The sequence below is a fragment of the Lepidothrix coronata genome, unplaced genomic scaffold, assembly GCF_001604755.1.
Source record: "Lepidothrix coronata isolate B3197 unplaced genomic scaffold, Lepidothrix_coronata-1.0 Scaffold5, whole genome shotgun sequence".
Taxonomy (NCBI): domain Eukaryota; kingdom Metazoa; phylum Chordata; class Aves; order Passeriformes; family Pipridae; genus Lepidothrix; species Lepidothrix coronata.
The window spans coordinates 10,961,866-10,969,093 of record NW_016690185.1 but is presented as its reverse complement, the minus strand read 5'-3'; positions in this window follow the sequence as shown (position 1 = coordinate 10,969,093).

Below are 7,228 nucleotides of genomic sequence, written 5' to 3'. Positions count from 1 at the left end.
GGAGAATAAGAGCAATGATGCAACATTCCTATAAAATCCAACAAGGAAAAGGAAAACATATGTTTGAATGTAATGTTTGGGTGCCTGTTATCTGTTGTATTTTATGAAATGCTGAGTCTAATTTAGGCTGCAGTCTGACCACTCACAAGCACTGCAAAACTTCAAAGTCACCCTATCTGGCATAAATCACTGTAGGTTTAAAGCAGTCTTTACTGGCAAACTCCTGGCAAAGAAGAATCAGTGAACAGCATATACCTCTGCATGTCATTCCATCTTTAAGTTAAAGCTCTCACTTAAAAGCTGCCCAATACAATAGGAGGGAGAGGTACAATCTCTAATGTTTGGTTTGACCCTCTTCCTTCCAGGGATGCTACAGACAAGTGTTTTCTACAATAGCTTCAGGCTATTTTCTCTTTGGCTAAGGATCCATTTATGGTCTGGCTGTGCTGGAGGGAGGAAAGGCAAATGCTACTGAAAGGCATTTTTGTATATATCCCTTTCTCTCTCCCTCAGCTACCAGTGGCCAATGCTAAAGTGTGAGTTTATGCATAGTGGTAATTAAAAACAACAAACCATAATAGTGGCTTCAAGTTACTCTTTATGTCTTTAATCATAATAAAATTGTAACAGGAAAATTGCTAGAAGGCAACTTCATCTTAAATATAAAACCAGTGATTGGATTTCAACTGGAGTTTGCTTAGGAGAGCAAGACTAGATTGCTGTTTGCACAAGAGTGTTAAATGTTGGATTTACCTTAATCTCACTTCACAGATAATGCCTCTGAAGAATCAGTCCCCTGTTGATCTAATCAAACATCTTTAAATTTATTGCAAGTTTTAAAATTTTCAATTAAGCTTCAGTACTGAAAGTACATATATAGTGAGAAGCACATTTCAGAAAACTCCTTAAAAAAGGAGTTTGTTTCTCATGAATGATAGATATTTAAGTCATTTTAGAGACAAACAAGGTATGTAAATCCTATGTACTTGATAGATGTAGACTTTAGAAGTTTTTCAGCATAATATGCTGCGTACTGAACTCAGAAGGGATAACTCTGGAGAGTGAATTAACTGACCTTCACTGATCACTGGGCTGAACCATGGATTGTTTTTAGTTTGTGGATTTGTATCTCCAGAAACACTAGTATGCAGATAACTGTCTGATATTATACATTTGGAAAATGTTTGCACATTTCTTCTAGGTTTGTTTCATTTCAGAACTATAGAAATGGATGGGAAGGAAGTAAGGTCTAATGTAAATTCATGCCTCTGTCCTTTTCCTCACAGAGTTTGTGTGTGTAGGTAGTGTGTCATGTGGTAAAACATAAGTGGATTAGATATAAAGTTAATCCGCAGGTGGAACACGTTTCTATTTTTAACCTGACAGGATTTTCCTCTACGCGTGTCAGCCCAGCCACAGCTTGTAGCCCAGCCTTAATATTTTTAACTTTTATTTTCTATTTAAAATCTTAAATCACCAGTAAGAGATACCTTCAGACTAGTATGAAGAGTGATTCAGTCCAAGTATTTCTCCAAAGCACATACAACTAGGCCAACCCTAGAAAAACAATCACAGCAAGAATTCTATTGAGGATTAAAAGCCCAAGTCCAGCTATTAAATGGTCATTGGGTTTTTGCGTTACTTTCAGATATGGAATGGTGAGACAATTTCAACAGTATTTATTTCATCTCTTCCATCACTTTTAGTGTTGTGCCCAATGATAAATATTACACATAATGTTAAAGTGTAGGCACATTTTGTATTATACAAATAAATATTCATCATGTAAGAAACATGAGCTATATCGGTGTAGGCGTTACCTGGTTAGAAGCCTTCAGAGTTAATATCTAATACTGTGTGATTTCTAACTGATACACCAAAATAGTACTTTTGAATAAGACAAACCTGGCTGTTTCTGGAATGACAGTAAAGTACCCACTCGAACAATCTGCATGTGACTAATTGATAACAGTCAAGACAAGAAAGAAGAGCCAAGGTGAGAAAGAAGAGCTGCTGGAGGAAATGAAGGGCACTGTATATTTCACAACAGACCTGTTGAAGACAGCAACAAAAGACCACCTCAGAAACCAAAAGAAAAACAGAGAAAACAACAGGGACACGTACTTGGAAAAAAAGGCACGTGAAAACAAGAAATGAGAAGACAAAACCAGACAAGATCAGTGAAAGAAGAAAAATCTGCAGACTGAACTTGTAGCACTGGAGTCACATGACGTGAGACTTGTATGCCTCTTGTACACAGCAATCTGGTTTTGGGCTGATGTATACATGATTCTAGAACAGATGGTCTCCACGTCCATAGTTACAACTATAATCTGTGGTGTAATGCCTGTGGCTCCTGCCCTGGGACTTTGAGAATTCTCTGCTCTCTGACTCAGCCAGTCACAGGAATGTTGTCTAATTTAGTTGGTGTAGGTTTGGTATTATTTAACCCTTCATGATACAGTCTGGTAGTCACAAGTTTACACAGGTATCAGTGGGGGTGTAATCCGCCTAGGAAATGTTACAAGCAGATGGAGACTTTATCCACTTCCAGGCAGAATTTGCAGGGAAGAGGATTAGAAGTTGCAAACATTAGGTACAGAAATCAGTGGAACAGTACACAAATGACATACCTTAATAATACCACACATAGAGTAATTTTAAGATTTCTTTTCAGAGACAAGAAACTCCTTTTCATCATATCCAACCACCTACTGAGACAAATTACAGTTTTTCTTCATTCAGCCCTCTCTCTAAAGGGCTCTGCATTCATCCTTGATCCAAATGGTGCAGTGTCTTTCTTGTAACAAAGAACGTGAATGAAATGAGGGATTTTTTTTTTGAGACTCTAATGCATAGGAGAGTGGCTAATGCCACTGCCTTCAATGTAATATCAAAGGGCAAACCAATTCAAAAAATTGCTCTGGGACAAACAAACTAACTCAATAATGTAAAAAACTGCCAAATATCAAACTATGGAGTACAGGAAACATAGTGGTTTTTAGTTGGCATATAGGTTAAAATCCTTATCGTTTCCTAGTGAAGTAAAGAGCTGGTTATTACAAACTAAGCCTGTCATTTTTCCAACTCTGCAAATGGCTTGATCAACATTTCCATCTCTTTTGTATTCAAACTTTAAAAAGCAAGAAAAGCAAAACCCTACAGTACTCATTACTTCTGTATTCCTAAAAATACCAACAATTGCACATTCAATAAATACAGAAAACACAGTATGAATAATACTATGAATAATACAAGGTAGATGAGTCACCTTCAGTCATCTACATTGGATATTCCTGTGGCCTATAGTCTTTTGACCAAGTGAGCTTTGTTAAACTGAAAAAAATGTGAAAGCCTTACACATTCTTTATTCCATCATCTGGTATGTATGTTGACACACCATGAAGTTAGATCCCTATTAATCTCCACAGCTATTTAAAGTTTTATTTAAATATTTTGTATCTTCCAAATGTGACGTACTTAGAATATTTAGTTCTTAGCTTAGGCTCCTGTGTAATGATCCATCTGCTCAGTAATGTCTAATACTCTAATCTCTCTTTTTTTTGGTGAGCTAATCATGGCCCCAGACAGCATGCACTCTCTCATTAATGGCAGAGAGGATAAAGGTCTTAGGAATGGTTATAAAATTTGATGGTGTAATTAATACCTTTATTATTGGCTTTAAAACTTTTAGTGTGAGACTATTCCAACCTCTCCTCTGCTCAAGGAGATCAATATGGATCCCTTTAGAGTTCCTCTTCAGATGTATCAGGATAATTATGTCTGTGTTGTAGGGCAGGCATGCACTGTGATAGACTTAAATCCTACTCCATCCATTCTCCAATTCAGGGGACAAAAGGATTACCTTGCAGTCCTCTCCCAGTTCATACATTCAGGTTTCCTCTGCCAGCAATGGTGAAAGAAGAGAAAGATGTGTGCTTAGACATTGTCCTGACATGTAGCATGGCGTGGGCTTGGACTGGGTATTTGTGAGGTGACACAATGACACCAACCACAGACAACCAAAACCTGAGGAAAGGCCTTGGCTACAATCTTTTCAGGTTGCCAACCCCTAGAAAACAGTGGCAATCAGAGCCTGTAAGGAAGATGAAAATTACTTTGAGTCCTTGTTGTCCTTGTCCTAAATCAAAGATAGTCACAGCCTGGCCATTTCTGTTACATACTTTCCAGTGAAAATAAGTCATAATACGAGAGTATTTGCTGTGCATTTGCAAAGTGACCTGTAAACAAATGGTCGACTCCTTCTTCCAAAGAAAAGTTCCTGTTCGTTACTTCTATTGGAACAATACTGTATGAAAGGACCATTTATATGTTCCCAGACCCTCTCTCAGAGCAATCTTGTCACCAGATTTGCAGCATCCAAAGGAAAAGTGCTTAAAAAAACCCACATGGGTGATAGCAAAATGTTCAAATACATTAAGAATTACCAATTTCTTAACAGTCTTCAGAAAATTTTCAACTCAAATTAAATCTACATCAACAGTGTTCAAAGTATACTGAAAAAAGTGCTTTGATTCACTTTATAAACCTTGATGGGGTTCCACACAAAGAGATACCATTAAAATGGACAAAAAAGATCAATGCATTTGATATCTCATATGGTATCAACTGAAAAAAATTGTAGATATTAGCCAAATTACATGAGCAAATTCAACAGCAAACCATATTTACATTAATTCAAATTTAGTATTTAAAACTAATCTGAATTCTAAGGAATTGTTTTAACAACTTCACTGGAAAACTATACCAAATACAAAAGTGGAGAGTATTCCTTAGTATACTCCCAGGAGAGCAGCAAAGGCAGAGGGTGTTTCAAGAGTGTGGTGGCTTCAATACCCAGGAAGATGAAAGAGAACTTAAGGGATATAAGCCAACTTACCTGCCTGGGACCAATTTTCCATTCTAACGGGAGATGTGCCGGCAACTAGTCCTGGTAAAACTTTTCAGTAAATCAACGACACACAAAAAGCATTTTAAGACACCCAAAATCATCAGTTTTGCTTGAAAAAGAAAAAAGGTGAAGAGTATTAATGCCAATCTGTTTCAGTCCCATTAAATTTCAATTGTTAGGTCAGACTCACAAGAGTACCAACAAGAAGAGGGCTGCAATGACAGTGAAGACATTCAGATCTAAAGCAGTAAACTCCCTAGATAGAATTCATCAGTTCAATTACTTGGTATGCGATATTTTCCAGCAGTTTTTTAAGCATTCAACACTTGTTTTAGAAATAAAATGTATTTTCTGAACATTTGCCATTGAAACATTTATAGAAAAATGCAATTGAATGTAATGTAATTGAAAAACATCTACTGTTTTTCCATTGTTAGGAAACAAAAAATTGGGTTTTCAGGTTTCGAGCAAATAAAATCAGTTTTGCACAAAAATAAGGTTACATTGAATTAATTTTTTCTCACAAAAATCTGCTTAGACCAGAAGGTATTTTTATTGAAAAAAAAATGTTTTTCATCCAAATGATAACGTTTCAGACTTTATTTGTTGTATGTATTTTTAGAATGTGTTAGTATCATTAGATAACATTTGCAGACTGTTCCAGTTGCCGAGGTAACTATGATATTTTAATGATCAGCGGAGAGGATCATTATGTAAAACATTATGTTAATTTCAAACAGAAAATTGATGTCTTGCTGTTACCTTGAAGCTGAACCTTTTTTTTTCCCCATAAAGTGCCTTTTCCCATGAAAATTAATGGTATAGCTAAGTGCTCAAGTGTCCTTTTCATAGAGATTCAGGTTGGCTTTGGAGGCAAATAAGGAAAAAATTACACATGACAACAAACTACTGGCAGACAAAAAAATTTCAAACCACCATATTTTTTACAGAAAGAGTACAGGAAAAATTGTTCCACATATTTTTAATATACATGGACAGTGGGTGGAACTTTTAGGAAAGCATATATTTCCTTTTTAACTTTAAATATATTATTGTTTAGTTAAGGAAAGTAAATTATAAGGCACATTTAAGTCCTGCTTATGATAAAGTGTGTGTATTGTCCATGATACAGATCATCTGATAAAGATATTTAAAAACTGACATTAAATTTTTGCTGCTTTTATTACATTATGTATCTACCAGATTAATAGATTATAGCAACAGTACAAATGCCATGCATTTATGAATCTGTTGCAATAACAAATGCTCTTTCTGAGCCTGAAGTGAGAACCTTGCAGATGTTAGTAGTTGGTAGCGCATTTCTGTTCTCAAACCTGCTTTCTCTATAAAAAAAAAATTCAAAATTATCCAAACTAAGTCTCACACAAATTCTAGAGCTCACAATGACAATTGCTGCTATAGCACACTAGCCTCACAAAGGCAAATTGTCTGGCTACCAAATGCAACTCAGTTTTGTTATCAGAGTCTTCTTTTTCTCTTCTCCAGAGTTCTGCCTGGAGATTGTGTTAAATTATGAACACTTCATTCTCCAGGTGGAACTGGATGCTTTTATGTATCAGAATATGATATGCTCAAGACATCTGAGAGCTCCTATATTCTCCTGACATTTCATCATAATCACCTGATCCATTTTAGAGTCAGTGAACTCTTCTGACAATACTCAAAGTGCATTTTGATGGAGTCTATATTTATACGGACTGTACCTCTTCATTCCACGGAGCTTACTTGAATCCTTTCCCAAGGATTTCCTCTGCAGGCAAAGCTCTGACTTCAAAAGGTGGTTGCTCTTTCTTAGATTCTTTACCCATAATTACACCTATTACACTGGTCTTCTGTTTCAACCTCACTACCCCGACATGCTTTTCTGACACGCTGAGGTTTGCCAATTTGTACATCCCTACGAGGACTGCAAGCAGAAATGTAAGAATGTGAAAAAAACAGAATTGTATTAAATGAACTAGATACTGTAAAAAGAACATATGATGACACAGCTGGAAATAAGCTGTCTATTAGCTAATAGGATTAGGAATTAATTTCCCCCTTCCAACAGCTTATGCCTCACTTGTCCACTATGGGCAACCAAATACCTTATCCTGAAAAGCTTTGCTTTCATCCCTAGTATAGTGAAAATAGTGGACTAAATTTTCAATCCTTGCAATTATTTAAAACTTTCTGATGGGTAGCTTTCTACTAGAAAATGCTAATTACACAAAATCTAAAATTTCTTTTCCTAGAAATCTGTTGACAGAATATAAGCAAACCACATATGTTACCGTTACCCTCTTTACTATGGAA